The sequence below is a fragment of the Notolepis coatsorum genome (genome assembly GCF_963971535.1).
Source record: "Notolepis coatsorum genome assembly, chromosome: 10".
NCBI classification, from domain to species: domain Eukaryota; kingdom Metazoa; phylum Chordata; class Actinopteri; order Aulopiformes; family Paralepididae; genus Notolepis; species Notolepis coatsorum.
In genome coordinates this window covers 44,037,464-44,054,347 of record NC_140174.1, presented here as the reverse complement: position 1 = coordinate 44,054,347, position 16,884 = coordinate 44,037,464, and the positions used below count along the sequence as shown (strand labels likewise).

The 16,884-nt window shown below is 46.3% G+C and overlaps 1 protein-coding gene across 1 annotated transcript in view; it reads left to right on the top strand.

Annotated features, from left to right (window-relative positions):
- Positions 1-16,884, top strand: part of usp54b (ubiquitin specific peptidase 54b) — a gene marked incomplete at its 5' end in the record, with an annotated part of 144,519 nt that overhangs the window by 31,711 nt on the left and 95,924 nt on the right. The window lies entirely within an intron of this gene.

The following is a 16,884-nucleotide window of genomic DNA, read 5'->3' as shown; positions in this document are numbered from 1 at the left end:
TATGATTATAGAGTGTAGACAGTGTCTACATTTGCTTCATCGTTTAGGAATACAAGAGGAAGAAGTCCCCCCCCCCCCCCCCACTACATCCCTGTGTGGGCTGTCGTATATTCTATGTACATTTCTAAGGATTATTCACAGTGCATTGAGGTTGCTAACTGGAGGGAGAAGGAGAATGATAGAAACAGGTCCTCATCTGACTAAATAGCCAGTAGAGAATAAAACGTGCAGTCCGACAACAGAACTAGAGTTCAAATCAACTGATTTATTGCCGCGGGCCAAAAGGTGAATAAAGCAGGTTGTTTACATACAGGGATTATTTCATAGTACATCAAAACAGGCTGTACAAAGGATTGTTGAGGTGTGTATCATTAGGGCCCATTCACAGTGGCTTTCTCACATCAAACAAGTTCTGTACATATAACAATAGTCCTGTTACATCAATGAAATAGACTATACCTTTGCCATCACATAGTTAAACCTGGTCTAAGATACATTTTACACTATATCACAACAAACAGTGATTCCATACAGTTTACTTACGTCATGGCAAAGAGTACAGTTTGTGGAGCAGGGAGGCCAGCACCCCTTCGGGTGGGGGGGGGGGGTATCTGTCTGGCCTGCTCTCTCTAACAATGCGTTCTCATTTATACTCTGGCATCAACCAATAATAGCATATTCTAATATTACGTTGGTCCAATCCGGTTGTCTTGATTCTATATATGGAGTTCTGTTCCAATTGGCTGTCTTTCGGGGGCTGTCTGTCCCAAGATCTCCTGTCCATGTGTGCTGGCCTGCAACAACAGAGGGGGGGCCGTGGCCCCCTCCTTTGGGCTGTGGCTTCTCAATGAGTTAACAGTTTTAACACTAGAACCTTTAGCTCTAATGTAATGAGTTTAGATGTATATTCAGCATTATTTGCTTACATTTTGATACCAAACAGTGATTAAGAATAACTTGATACGTGTATTTTACCAGACTAAACCTTTGTAATTGAGACTTATTTTCTATACATGGTTTACAACAAGAGTGAAATGACACTCTATTCCCTTCATATCCTGTTGACATTCTAAATGACATTCAAATAGCCTTTTCTCTAATAAGTCAGTTTCCTTTTAATATGATATTGTTTAAATTAGTTCCAGTCTAACATACTATCAGAGCCAGTTATCTGGTCTCTGCTGTCGCTGCTGAAATCTGCTAGTGTTGAGTACATCTGTTAGTGGGGGTTGAAATGACTGTTCCTAACAGTTGGGTGTGACTTTTCAGTTCCTTTGTTCTGCTGTTTATCTGATGCAACTGTCTCTAGAATGGTTCCTCCTTTAGCCCTGCAAACCACTCTGCTGCTAAAAGTATACTAGGCGTTTGCATATAAGATAAGATAAGATAAGATATTCCTTTATTGATCCCCTTGGGGAAATTCAGGCATCATAGCAGCATGGGGGGGAGGGGGGGGTACAGGTAGTAAAACAACACAGTGTACAGGTAGTAAAAACAACACAGGCAGTGTAAACAATTTGGTCAATATGGTCAATATAATTTACTATCTGACTAGCTGAAGAAATATTCACATTATTCACAGTGTCACATAAGGTGCAGTATGCATGAGGTAGTGTTATAATTTACTATCTACTGAGTATACATTATTCACAGCATCACGGTATCCACTGAAATATACATTATTCACAGTATCACAGTGTCCACATAAGGTGCAGTAGGCCTAAGGTAGTGTAGGTTGTCCTCCTTGGGTTCCTATAAGTCCCAGGTCAATGTCTGGTAGCAGTCACTGTCGCTGCCCCCTGTTGTGGAGCCTGGAGGCTGCTAGTCGCTGCCCACTGTTGTGGAGCCTGATGGCCGCTGGTATGAAGGACTGTCCGAGGCGGTTAGTTGAGTGTCGTGGGGGAATGAGTCTGTGGCTGAACGAGCTTCTCATCTTGACTAGCTCGTCGTAGAGGGGGTGGTAGGGGTTCTCCATGATGGCAGCCAGCTTCCTTATCATCCCCCTCTCTGCCATCACCTCAAGTCTAGGTAGCTCGACTCCCACCACGGAGCTAGCCTTCCTCACCAGCTTGTTGAGCTTGTTGGTGTCCCTTGAGTTGATGTAGCCTCCCCAGCATGCCACAGCATAGAAGAGGATGCTGGCCACAACAGACTGGTAAAAAGACTGCAGCAGTCTGTTGCACACATTGAAGGACCTGAGTCTCCTCAGGAAGAACAGCCTGCTCTGTCCCTTCCTGTAGAGGGCCTCTGTGTTATCCGACCAGTCCAGTTTATTGTTCAGGTGTACCCCAAGGAACTTGTATGAGTCCACCATCTCCACATCCACCCCTCGGATGGAGATGGGAATCGGGGGGGGCCTCTTCTTGCCCCTCCGGAAGTCCACCACCAGCTCCTTGGTCTTACTGGTGTTGAGTTGGAGGTGGTTGCTGTCGCTCCACCCCACGAAGCTCTCCACCAGGGCTCTGTACTCCTCCTCATCATCGTCGGTGATGTAGCTTACGATGGAGGAGTCGTCTGAGAACTTCTGCAGGTGACACCCGCTTGAGTTGCGGCAGAAGTCTGAGGTGTAGAGGGTGAAGAGGAAGGGTGACAGCACAGTTCCTTGGGGGGCGCCGGTGTTGCTCACCAGTACGTCAGACTGACTGTCCTTTAGTCTGACGTACTGTGGCCTCTCAGTGAGATAGTCCTTGATCCAGGCCACCAAGCCGTGCTCCAGCTGCATCGCGGAGAGCTTCTCCGCTAGCAGTGACGGCTGGATGGTGTTGAAGGCGCTGGAGAAATCAAAGAACATAATCCTCACTGAGCTGCGCGGCTTCTCCAGGTGCGTGTACGCTCTGTGGAGCATGTAGATGATGGCATCCTCCACCCCGATGTTTGCCTGGTATGCAAACTGCAGGGGGTCGAGGGAGTCACGCACCAGGGGCTTGAGGTGTTGCAGGACCAGTCTCTCAAACGTCTTCATGACGTGTGACGTCAGAGCGACTGGCCTGTAGTCGTTGAGGGTGCTGGGACGTCCCTTCTTGGGCACCGGGACAATGCAGGAGGTCTTCCAGAGCTGGGGCACCCTCTCCAGCCTCAGGGAGAGGTTGAAAAGATGCTGGAGCGGTGCTGCCAGCTGCTCCGCACATACTTTGTACAAAAGCACATAAATGTACTTTGAGCACCCTGGGATTGGTGTTGTCCGGTCCTCTGGCCTTGTTTACACTGATCCTGGAGAGCTGCCTACTGACCTGACTGCTTGTGATCGTCAGGGTTGGGGGTGGTAGGCAGCCTGTTGATGTTGGCGGTGGGGTGCCGGTGCTGATGGTTGTGGGTGGGTGGGGGGTGGGGGGGCTGCTTTGTAGGTGTGATCTGGTGCTGGTGTTGATGGGTGGGGGGAGGGGTGTGGGGAGGCCACTCTGGTCAAATCGGTTGAAAAACGAGTTGAACTCGTTTGCACGCTCTGGCGGGCCCTCAACAGCTGTGCCCTGCTGTTTGAAACCAGTGATCTTCCTGACCCCCGCCCACACCTCCCTGGTGTTGTTGGCCTGTAGTCTGCCCTCCAGCCTGTCCTTGTAGCTGACCTTGGCTGCCCTTAGCTCTTTTTTGAGCTCCCTTTGGACAGCCCTGGCCTGCTCAGTGTCCCCTGCCATGAAGGCCCTCTTTTTCCTGTTTAGCAGGTGTTTAATGTCCTTGCTAATCCAGGGTTTATTGTTTGAAAAGCAGCGTACCTTCTTTGTGGGTACTATGCTCTCCTCACAGAACCTGATGTAGTCTGTGATGCAGTGGGATAGTCCATCAATGTCATCACCATGGGCCCTCTCAAACATGTCCCAGTCTGTCGACCTGAAACACTCCTGTAGCTCCTCCTCGATGTCGTCAGACCACTGTGGGACAGACCTGGTGGTCGGAGGCTGTCTCTTAATGAGAGGCGTGTATGTGGATACAAGCCTCACAAGGTTGTGGTCTGACTGGCCGAGGGGGGGCAGGGAAGTCGCACTGAAAGCCTCCTTCACGTTAGCATACAGGAGGTCCAGTGTTTTGTCTCCCCTGGTTTTGCAGGTGACATACTGGGTGAAGTTTGTCAGGGTCTTGTTCAGTCTGACATGGTTGAAGTCCCCATTGATAAAAATAAATGCATCCGGGTGTTTTGTCTGAAGCGCCGCGACAGTGGAGTGTATGACGTCACTCGCCTGCGCCGCCGCCGCGCTGGGTGGGATGTAAACAGTCAGAGCCAGGATGTGTGTTATTTCTCGCGGTAAATAGTATGGCCGCAGACTCAGTGCCAATAGTTCAATGTCGGGGGCACAGATACGTTCCTTAATGGTGATGTGCCCCGGGTGGCACCATTTGGAGTTAACAAAGATAACAAGCCCTCCGCCTCTCCGCTTGCCGCTCTGTTTACTCCGGTCGGCGCGCACCAGCGTGAAGCCCTCCTGTTCGATTGCACTGTCCGGGATGTTATCGTTCAGCCAGGATTCTGTAAAGCACAGTAGGCTTGCCTCTTTGTACTCACGCTGGTTGTTCATCAGGGCTGAGAGCTCGTCCGTCTTGTTAGCCAGCGATCGCACGTTCCCCATCACGACAGAGGGCAGGTAAGGCTTGAATCTCCTGCTATCCTTCCTCCTGCCTCTCACGATCGTGCCAGCTCTATTTCCCCGTTTTCGTATCCTTATTTCGGCTGGAAGATCCCTTGGTGGCTCTGCAACTCTGTCTCGAAAGCAGAGGAGAGCCTCCCGCGGGTAAACCAGTCCGCCGGTGGTGGTGTTGTTGTTGTTGTTGTTGTTGTTGTCGTCGTCCTGCCGCGGGTAAACCAGCCCGCCAGTGTTCTTGTCCATTGTTCAGCTGTGCTCGACCGAACTTGCCTAACTCAGCTCAGCTAACTTCACAGAAGTTGTTAACAAATGCCTTAACTTGGTCTAAAGCAACTCACAGTCACTTAGACACCTATTAAGTAAGTAGAATTACAAAAAGAAATAAGTAAGAAAGTAGTAAACGGGATAAGAAGTAAAGGGGGTGGGAGCTGCTATGAAAGGCTGCCACTCACCTCGGCGCCACTACTACTATAGTTTCTATCCACAGACATTTTTGGTTATGAAATCCCAGTCAAGGGTACCACAGGGCTTATTAACCCTTTCACTACCACACCACAAAGGGTTAACACTTTCACTACCACCCTACATAAGGTTAACCCTTTCACTACCTCACTACAAAGGGTTAACCGTCTGTAATGTGGTAGTGAAAGGGTTGATCTTATATAGTGTGGTAGTGAAAGGGTTAAAATGGTGATGGGTGTGTTTTTTTTGTCCAGATTTCAGAGGCCACCCTGGAAAAGGTCTCTCATGTATTGTTGGCTTGAGCTTGGAGAGGAGGCAAGGTGACGATCACAGTAGGAACAGTGCAGCAAATGCTGTCACATACTAAGCCCACGAAGACCACCTGTACATTTTAATTACTTGGCAAAGTATAATAAAAACAATACTAATTACTGCATACAATTTGACAAACAAGACATTCTCGTACAATGAACATCTATTTCAGCCACCTTTGTGACTAATTGCCTGCTTTACCACTGCAACAACTCTTCAACAGACCAGAGTGTGTGCCTTCCTCCAAGCTGGCATACCATGTCCCTTGCATGATGGCTTCATCACATTAGCCCCTGGGAGCCATGCTGGTTTGACCAGAGGAGAGAGAGAGAGGGGCAGAGACAGAGCATGAGGAAGAGAGGAGAGCGGGAGGGGGGGATGAGAGAGAGAGAGAGAGAGAGAGAGAGAGAGGGGGGGAAGGGAGAGAAGAGAGGGAGGGAGATAGAGAGGGGGTGAGAGGAGAGAAGGGGAGGGAGAGAAAGAGATAAAAAGGAATGAATGAATGAACACTTTATTTAACAGATTGCAGAATGGGTGCAATACAGTACGGCTCAATACACACACTTGTTAAGGGGATGCAGACCAGAGAAAGACTTTCGTCTTTCAATTTTCAATTCATAGTACTTTTTTTTTATCCACTTTTTCTCCCCATTTTCTATTTTTCTCCCATCCCAATTTCGTATTTCCAATTCTTCCCTCCCCTGTCTTGAACGTTGCTAGACTATGCCTCCCACTGGTCAGCTGTAGTGAGGATAGAAGCCTTGCATCACGTGTCCCCTCCGGTACACGAGGAGGCAGCCTGTCGCATCTTTTCACCGCAGCAGCTCGAACTCTCAGTGGCGAGGAGTAACGCGTGGGAGGCTCACGCTGCCCCCGATACTTCCTGTTTCCGCCGCACCAGCGCCACCAAACCGACCTGTAGGAGTTGCTGTCCACAACGTCCAATCCCCACCCACCGGCTTTCCCACCCTCTAACACTGCCAATTGTGTTAGTATGACGGCCGGCCAAGCCGGTAGCAACGCAGAGAGCTGGGCTCGATACCAGCGTGTCCTGCGTTAGTGGCGAGCGCCTTGCCCACTGCGCCACTCAGCCACCCCATAGTGACATTTATGACATACACAACATACATGACATCATGACATTTATGACATAGGGACATACATGACATACAGGTATATACACATACATGACATACAGGAAGCGAGTGAGTGAGGGGCATAGGGATGAGAAAGTAAAATATGTCGGCTCGGTGGAGAGAAGAGGCGTTGCAGCGAGAGAGAAAAGGGAGGGAGATGAGGAAAGAGCAAGGGATGATAGTAACTGAGGGATGGCACAGAAAGAGATTGAGAGAATGATCTGGAAAGTGAGGGAGGGATGGGTACAGAGATATAGAGAGGCAGAGAGAGAGGGGTGGGCTGAGCGAAAGTGTGCCCTCTCTGCGTGCCCTCTATACATGCCCTCTCTCTAAATGCCCTCTCTCTATGTGCCCTCTTTATACATGCCCTCTCTCTCTTGCATGCCCTCTATACATGCCATCTCTCTATGGCGTGCCCTCTATACATGCCCTCTCTCTGCATGCCCTCTCTCTCTGCATGCCCTCTCTCTACATGCCCTCTCTATGTGCCCTCTTTATACATTCCTTCTCCTCTCTCTGCATGCCCTCTCTCTACATGCCCTCTACATGTCCTCTCTCTCATGCCCTCTCTCTGTGTGCCCTCTCTCTCTCTGTGTGCCCTACTCTACTTGCCCTCTCTCTCTACTTGCCCTCTCTCTCTACTTGTCCTCTCTCTCTACTTGTCCTCTCTCTCTACTTGTCCTCTCTCTACTTGTCCTCTCTCTACTTGTCCTCTCTCTACTTGTCCTCTCTCTCTACTTGTCCTCTCTCTACTTGTCCTCTCTCTCTAATTGTCCTCTCTCTACTTGTTCTCTCTCTACTTGTCCTCTCTCTCTACTTGTCCTCTCTCTCTACTTGTTCTCTCTCTACTTGTCCTCTCTACTTGTCCTCTCTCTCTACTTGCCCTCTCTCTACTTGCCCTCTCTCTCTACTTGTCCTCTCTCTCTACTTGCCCTCTCTCTCTACTTGTCCTCTCTCTCTACTTGTTCTCTCTCTACTTGCCCTCTCTCTCTACTTACCCTCTCTCTCTACTTGTCCTCTCTCTACTTGTTCTCTCTCTACTTGCCCTCTATCTCTACTTGTCCTCTCTCTACTTGTTCTCTCTCTACTTACCCTATCTCTCTACTTGTCCTCTCTCTACTTGTTCTCTCTCTACTTACCCTCTCTCTCTACTTGTCCTCTCTCTACTTGTTCTCTCTCTACTTGTCCTCTCTCTACTTGTCCTCTCTCTACTTGTCCTCTCTCTCTACTTGTCCTCTCTCTACTTGTCCTCTCTCTCTAATTGTCCTCTCTCTACTTGTTCTCTCTCTACTTGTCCTCTCTCTCTACTTGTCCTCTCTCTCTACTTGTTCTCTCTCTACTTGTCCTCTCTCTACTTGTCCTCTCTCTCTACTTGCCCTCTCTCTACTTGCCCTCTCTCTCTACTTGTCCTCTCTCTCTACTTGCCCTCTCTCTCTACTTGTCCTCTCTCTCTACTTGTTCTCTCTCTACTTGCCCTCTCTCTCTACTTACCCTCTCTCTCTACTTGTCCTCTCTCTACTTGTTCTCTCTCTATTTGCCCTCTCTCTCTACTTGTCCTCTCTCTACTTGTTCTCTCTCTACTTACCCTATCTCTCTACTTGTCCTCTCTCTACTTGTTCTCTCTCTACTTACCCTCTCTCTCTACTTGTCCTCTCTCTACTTGTTCTCTCTCTAATTGTCCTCTCTCTACTTGTCATCTCTCTCTAATTGTCCTCTCTCTACTTGTCCTCTCTCTACTTGCCCTCTCTCTACTTGCCCTCTCTCTCTACTTGTCCTCTCTCTCTACTTGTCCTCTCTCTCTACTTGTCCTCTCTCTACTTGTCCTCTCTCTACTTGTCCTCTCTCTACTTGTCCTCTCTCTCTACTTGTCCTCTCTCTACTTGTCCTCTCTCTCTAATTGTCCTCTCTCTACTTGTTCTCTCTCTACTTGTCCTCTATCTCTACTTGTCCTCTCTCTCTACTTGTTCTCTCTCTACTTGTCCTCTCTCTACTTGTCCTCTCTCTCTACTTGCCCTCTCTCTACTTTCCCTCTCTCTCTACTTGTCCTCTCTCTCTAATTGCCCTCTCTCTCTACTTGTCCTCTCTCTCTACTTGTTCTCTCTCTACTTGCCCTCTCTCTCTACTTACCCTCTCTCTCTACTTGTCCTCTCTCTACTTGTTCTCTCTCTACTTGCCCTCTCTCTCTACTTGTCCTCTCTCTACTTGTTCTCTCTCTACTTACCCTATCTCTCTACTTGTCCTCTCTCTACTTGTTCTCTCTCTACTTACCCTCTCTCTCTACTTGTCCTCTCTCTACTTGTTCTCTCTCTACTTGTCCTCTCTCTCTACTTGTCCTCTCTCTACTTGCCCTCTCTCTCTACTTGTCCTCTCTCTACTTGTTCTCTCTCTACTTGTCCTCTCTCTCTACTTGTTCTCTCTCTACTTGCCCTCTCTCTCTACTTACCCTCTCTCTCTACTTGTCCTCTCTCTACTTGTTCTCTCTCTACTTGCCCTCTCTCTCTACTTGTCCTCTCTCTACTTGTCCTCTCTCTCTACTTGCCCTCTCTCTCTACTTGCCCTCTCTCTCTACTTGCCCTCTCTCTCTACTTGCCCTCTCTCTCTACGTGTCCTCTCTCTCTACTTGCCCTCTCTCTCTACTTGTCCTCTCTCTACTTGTCCTCTCTCTCTACTTGCCCTCTCTCTCTACTTGCCCTCTCTCTCTACTTGCCCTCTCTCTCTACTTGTCCTCTCTCTCTACTTGTCCTCTCTCTCTACTTGTCCTCTCTCTCTACTTGCCCTCTCTCTCTACTTGCCCTCTCTCTCTACTTGCCCTCTCTCTCTACTTGTCCTCTCTCTCTACTTGCCCTCTCTCTACTTGTCCTCTCTCTCTACTTGCCCTCTCTCTCTACTTGTCCTCTCTCTCTCTACTTGCCCTCTCTCTCTACTTGCCCTCTCTCTCTACTTGTCCTCTCTCTACTTGCCCTCTCTCTCTACTTGTCCTCTCTCTACTTGTCCTCTCTCTCTACTTGTCCTCTCTCTACTTGCCCTCTCTCTCTACTTGTCTTCTCTCTCTACTTGTCCTCTCTCTACTTGTCCTCTCTCTCTACTTGCCCTCTCTCTACTTGTCCTCTCTCTCTACTTGTCCTCTCTCTCTACTTGTCCTCTCTCTACTTGCCCTCTCTCTCTACTTGCCCTCTCTCTCTACTTGTCCTCTCTCTACTTGTCCTCTCTCTCTACTTGTCCTCTCTCTACTTGCCCTCTCTCTCTACTTGCCCTCTCTCTCTACTTGCCCTCTCTCTCTACTTGTTCTCTCTCTACTTGCCCTCTCTCTCTACTTGCCCTCTCTCTCTACTTGTTCTCTCTCTACTTGCCCTCTCTCTCTACTTGCCCTCTCTCTCTACTTGCCCTCTCTCTCTACTTGCCCTCTCTCTCTACTTGTCCTCTCTCTACTTGTCCTCTCTCTCTACTTGTCCTCTCTCTACTTGCCCTCTCTCTCTACTTGCCCTCTCTCTCTACTTGCCCTCTCTCTCTACTTGTTCTCTCTCTACTTGCCCTCTCTCTCTACTTGCCCTCTCTCTCTACTTGCCCTCTCTCTCTACTTGTTCTCTCTCTACTTGCCCTCTCTCTCTACTTGCCCTCTCTCTCTACTTGTCCTCTCTCTCTACTTGTCCTCTCTCTCTACTTGCCCTCTCTCTCTACTTGTCCTCTCTCTACTTGCCCTCTCTCTCTACTTGTCCTCTCTCTCTACTTGCCCTCTCTCTCTACTTGTCCTCTCTCTCTACTTGCCCTCTCTCTCTACTTGTCCTCTCTCTCTACTTGTCCTCTCTCTCTACTTGCCCTCTCTCTCTACTTGTCCTCTCTCTCTACTTGCCCTCTCTCTCTACTTGTCCTCTCTCTCTCTACTTGCCCTCTCTCTCTACTTGCCCTCTCTCTCTACTTGTCCTCTCTCTACTTGCCCTCTCTCTCTACTTGTCCTCTCTCTACTTGTCCTCTCTCTCTACTTGTCCTCTCTCTACTTGCCCTCTCTCTCTACTTGTCTTCTCTCTCTACTTGTCCTCTCTCTACTTGTCCTCTCTCTCTACTTGCCCTCTCTCTACTTGTCCTCTCTCTCTACTTGTCCTCTCTCTCTACTTGTCCTCTCTCTACTTGCCCTCTCTCTCTACTTGCCCTCTCTCTCTACTTGTCCTCTCTCTACTTGTCCTCTCTCTCTACTTGTCCTCTCTCTACTTGCCCTCTCTCTCTACTTGCCCTCTCTCTCTACTTGCCCTCTCTCTCTACTTGTTCTCTCTCTACTTGCCCTCTCTCTCTACTTGCCCTCTCTCTCTACTTGTTCTCTCTCTACTTGCCCTCTCTCTCTACTTGCCCTCTCTCTCTACTTGCCCTCTCTCTCTACTTGCCCTCTCTCTCTACTTGTCCTCTCTCTACTTGTCCTCTCTCTACTTGTCCTCTCTCTACTTGCCCTCTCTCTCTACTTGCCCTCTCTCTCTACTTGCCCTCTCTCTCTACTTGTTCTCTCTCTACTTGCCCTCTCTCTCTACTTGCCCTCTCTCTCTACTTGCCCTCTCTCTCTACTTGTTCTCTCTCTACTTGCCCTCTCTCTCTACTTGCCCTCTCTCTCTACTTGTCCTCTCTCTCTACTTGTCCTCTCTCTCTACTTGCCCTCTCTCTCTACTTGTCCTCTCTCTACTTGCCCTCTCTCTCTACTTGTCCTCTCTCTCTACTTGCCCTCTCTCTCTACTTGTCCTCTCTCTCTACTTGCCCTCTCTCTCTACTTGTCCTCTCTCTCTACTTGTCCTCTCTCTCTACTTGCCCTCTCTCTCTACTTGTCCTCTCTCTCTACTTGTCCTCTCTCTTTGTCCTCTCTCTACTTGTCCTCTCTCTACTTGTTCTCTCTCTACTTGTCCTCTCTCTCTACTTGTCCTCTCTCTACTTGCCCCCTCTCTCTACTTGCCCTCTCTCTACTTGCCCTCTCTCTCTACTTGTTCTCTCTCTACTTGTTCTCTCTCTACTTGCCCTCTCTCTCTACTTGCCCTCTCTCTACTTGTCCTCTCTCTACTTGCCCTCTCTCTACTTGTTCTCTCTCTACTTGCCCTCTCTCTCTACTTGTTCTCTCTCTACTTGCCCTCTCTCTTTGTCCTCTCTCTACTTGCCCTCTCTCTCTACTTGTTCTCTCTCTACTTGCCCTCTCTCTCTACTTGCCCTCTCTCTCTACTTGCCCTCTCTCTCTACTTGTTCTCTCTCTACTTGCCCTCTCTCTCTACTTGCCCTCTCTCTCTACTTGTCCTCTCTCTCTACTTGTCCTCTCTCTCTACTTGCCCTCTCTCTCTACTTGTCCTCTCTCTACTTGCCCTCTCTCTCTACTTGTCCTCTCTCTCTACTTGCCCTCTCTCTCTACTTGTCCTCTCTCTCTACTTGCCCTCTCTCTCTACTTGTCCTCTCTCTCTACTTGTCCTCTCTCTCTACTTGCCCTCTCTCTCTACTTGTCCTCTCTCTCTACTTGTCCTCTCTCTTTGTCCTCTCTCTACTTGTCCTCTCTCTACTTGTTCTCTCTCTACTTGTCCTCTCTCTCTACTTGTCCTCTCTCTACTTGCCCCCTCTCTCTACTTGCCCTCTCTCTACTTGCCCTCTCTCTCTACTTGTTCTCTCTCTACTTGTTCTCTCTCTACTTGCCCTCTCTCTCTACTTGCCCTCTCTCTACTTGTCCTCTCTCTACTTGCCCTCTCTCTCTACTTGTTCTCTCTCTACTTGCCCTCTCTCTTTGTCCTCTCACTACTTGTCCTCTTTCAGGAGAGGCCTAAGGGACAGTGTTGTGTCAATATTATTTTGCAGTGTGGTTTGAATGAACATACTGATATATTCTCCCTCTAATCATGCACTAGAGAGAGAGAGAGAGAGAGAGAGAGAGAGAGAGAGAGAGAGAGAGAGAGAGAGAGAGAGAGAGAGAGAGAGAGAGAGAGAGAGAGAGAGAGAGAGAGACTTATCTTAAAGTCCTCCACCTGCCTGCACTACTGTTGGTTTACCTGTGTTGCTTTGTACCTAGTTCATGTGAGTCTATCTGCCTGCTTGTGTTTGCTTGTGTCTGGTTGGCTGTCATTTTCATCTCTCTCCCTGCCTCTCTCTTTCATATTGAAATAGACATGAATAGAAATAGGTGCAGGTGGATATCAGGCAAAATCAGGATATATCAGGCAAAATCAGGATATATCAGGCTAAAATAGGCTATATCAGTCTGATATCAGGCTAAAATAGGGTATAACAGGCTAAGTAGGGTATATCACGCTGGCAGTAATCTAAAACTGATATACCAGGCTAAAACAGGATATACTAGGCCAGGGGTAGGCAACCCTAGGCATGCGTGCCTGCATAGGCACGCAGGGGCATTTTCATAGGCACAGGGGGCAGCAGTAAAAAAATAAATAAAATTTTTTTATTATATATAATTTTTTTTTGCTTTGAAATATTATAGTGAAATATTTTGCACTGTTGTGGCATTTATCTTATTGAAATCCTCCCACAGGTTATTTTTACTACCACATATTTAATTGAGACCCTTTATTTGTTTATTATTTAAATTTAGCTGGAAATACATTGCTACATCATTCAGTAACATTTGCAGAGCCTTATAACAAAAACATTATTACGGTCACCATTGTGACCAGTGGGATTAATCAACACATTTTATTATTTATTTTTCTATTTCATTGAACATTGCACATGTTAAAAGCCATTTTCTTTACTAAAAATGTGAGTATTACCAAGTCAACTTGTGTTCTTAAAACAATGACAATAAACATAGTTTTATTAGGTTGAAATAATGTGGTTGTGTACTTATTTTTCTGTTAACTTATTATGGATTGAAAACTGAAAACCTTAATGCACAGTAACTGAACTCAATATTTTTAAGTTCTGGTAACTTATTATAATTTTCTTTTTACAGTGTAGTCTTGCGATCAATCAAAACGTATTTACACGATATACCTCACATTCACCCTCCATTCACATCCTGGTGTTCTCCTGGTGTTCTCCATTAGGCCTGTAGGTGGAGCTATGACAGCACACGTACAGTACACACACCGATGGTGTGTGATGTGTCCAAAAATGAATGGGCAAATGTGAGTGAAATGGTCTCACTGTATGCAGCTGTTTGTCTGCATTGCATCCCCCCCCCCCCCCAACTCAGATTTAGGGTTGATACAACCATCATAATAATATTGTTAATAATAACAATAACAATAATGATGTAATAATGTAAAAATTATCATTAAAAATACCTGATTATGAGAAAAAAATTTACGATGCATGGAATATTGTTGAGGCACACTAGTTACAACTATATTTCAAACAGGCACTCCATGTCAAAAAGGTTGCTGACTCCTGTACTAGGCTAAGAAGACAGGGTGCAGTATATCAGGCTAAAACAGGGTTTATTGTGCTAAAATTATAGTAGGCTAAAACTGGTATACCAGGCTAATACAGGGTATATCAGGTTAAAATAGGGTATACCAGGCTAACACAGGGTATATCAGGCTAGAGGTAGAGGGTATACCAGGCTAAAACATCAGCTTCATTAAATGTGTGATTTTTGGGATATTTTCCTGTCTTGGGTCCGATTGCGCTCTCACTTAAAAAAACAATCCGCTCCAGGGTTGGCTTGGACGCGAGCTAAGACCCCTTTAAACACGTGGACCAGGGTGTGGCTGTTTGACGCAGACCAGAGTTAAATAAGTTGTACTTTATTAATCCCTGTGGGGACATTTTGTCCTCTGCATTTGACCCATCCTAACCACTTGGCAGTGGGCGGCCTCAGACAGGCGCCTGGGGACCAACTTCTTTTATTATGGCAGTACCTTGGTCAAGGACAATGACAGGTTTGTAGTACCAAGCATGCATGTGTTTTTTCGGTGTGGGAGGAAACCGGAGTACCCAGAGAAAACCCACATGAACACCGGTAGAACATGCCGACACCATGCGGAAAGTCATGTCGGATTTTAACTGAGGACCTTCTCGCCGTGAGGCAATAGTGCTAAACGTTGTGCCGATGTGACGGCCCAATCAGAGAGGTTCTGACCTGCTCAAATGACCCCCCAGACCTAGGGAGCAGACACTCTAGGGTTCTAATCGACCCGACTAAACCAGGCAGGTGTGAAAGTGCCCTAATAGGCAGAGAAAACACTGAGAAAAACAACTCAAATACACACACACACACGCACGCACACACACACACACACTCACACGCACACACACACACGCACACACGCACACACACACACAAAATGGATAAGGGATAGAAGTAAATTGAAATGGGGGGAACAAACAAAATGCACAATGCTAGGAAATATTTAATTCATTACTACATGGCTTTTTTCTGAAAATAAGTCAATGTTCTAATGAATTAAATATTTCCTAGGCACATTTTCTTTCTAAACAGTGTGCAGAATCTATTCCCTTCCCTTCTCTCTCTCTCTCTCTCTCTCTCTCTCTCTCTCTCTCTCTCTCTCTGAAGCGTCCGTTCTGAGCAGCAGTTCCTGAAGCCACACCACGTCTTACACACTGCCACACACAGAACACACTGGACACTAACTCATCCTCATGACCACACACACACACACACACACACACACACACACACACACACACACACACAGACAGACACACGCACACTGGGTCAGGTTGGGGTCAGTTCACTCACAATTGATCTATCTCAAACCCGCCCTCTTTTCTTGATCCTCCAATCGGGTTTGAGATAGGTCAATTCAATCAATTTAAAATATGAAAGAGAAATGGTAGCTCATTTGCCAGTGAGGAAGACTTCATGTTAATTTATTTCTCGATAAGTTGGATGACCTCCTCATACCAAAAGCTTTTCAATATTTGAATTTTGACGAGGATCCACATTCAATCAACTGAATTGAAAGTCAGCTCGCTTTTCATAGTGTTGTTTCCATCGCAGAAATCTCACTCCGCAAACAATAGGTGATTATAATCAATGTTTGATCATCATTAAAACAACAACCGCAGGCTGTGGCATTGGGCCATATTGGTTGGCGAGACACATCATGAGAATACTATGAATATATGTTTAGAGTGCTGCCGTTTCCTGCAGTCACTAAAACCTTCCGTTTCAACAAATAAAAACAAAATTTCATTAGGTGGTGTATAGTATAGTACAGTGGTTCTCAAACTGTGGTACGCGTACCACTAGTGGTACTTGGTGGTACTGCTGGTGGTACTTGAAAACATTTCCAAAAAAGCTAAAAAAAAAAAAAAATTTTTTTTTTTTGCAGTCAGGCCACTGAACTTAGAAGCAGGCCAGGCCAGTGTTTCTGGTTGCGGCAGCGCGATAGTTAGATAATCTAAGTGGGGAACAACCAGGAGATCACTGTGACAGAGAGTAATGCAGTCTAAACAGTCATAAATCTTTAATTCAACTTCAGCCCTGATCCTAACCATTTATTTTTAGATTTCTTGTAATGTCAGATAAAAAATGAAATACTCCCACTTTTCTGAAAAGAGTTGGTGTTAAATCTGACATTACAAAAAATCCATCAAAATATGTGTTGCTGCTAATCATTGACACATGCCTAGCCGGTAATAATCCCCCCCAGAAAAATGTACTTTGCATTTGATATATTGTAAATATTTTACTTTTTGTGTGTTTTTTTTAACAATAATTTGTGATGCCATCACACAAACTGGCATTTAAAGGGTAAACATTCAAAAATGTATTGAATATGTGTTTTCTTTTCTTTTTTACAATAATTTGTGATGCCCATCACAAACACTGGCATTTAAAGGGTAAAAATTCAAAAATTCCTGCACCAGAATGCAGGAAATTAAGTTTTTGTAACAAAATAATTGTGTGTGTGTGTGTGTGTGTGTGTGTGTGTGTGTGTGTGTGTGTGTGTGTGTGTGTGTGTGTGTGTGTGTGTGTGTGTGTGTGTGTGTGTGCGCGTGTGTGTGTGTGTGTGAGTGTGAGTGAGAATGACGGACAATTGCTTGCTGTGTGAGAGAAAGAGAGAGAGAGAGAGTGAGAGAGAGAGAGAAAGATAGAGAGAGAATTAAGTACATTTGCTGAAATACAGTTGTTCTTAATTTTCTCACTTGCTATGTGAGAATGTTAGTTATTATGTTCTCAATGCCCCTTGCATTGTATGAGTTGTGTGGAAGCATTTGCTAGTTCTAGTGCTATCCCTTTGTACATTGTGGCTGTGTCTGACAAAAGTTAACAATAAATAATGGTATTAGGAATACATTTGCCTCCTGCGTGAACTGTGCATAGCTAATAGACTGTATTTTAACGCCGGTCATATGGTGGTACTTGGAGAGCCAGCTACGTTCTCAGGTGGTACTTGGTGTAAAAAGTTTGAGAAATATGGGCTGTTATCTTTGATGGTGTCATGTTTTTTTTATATTGTGAAAAT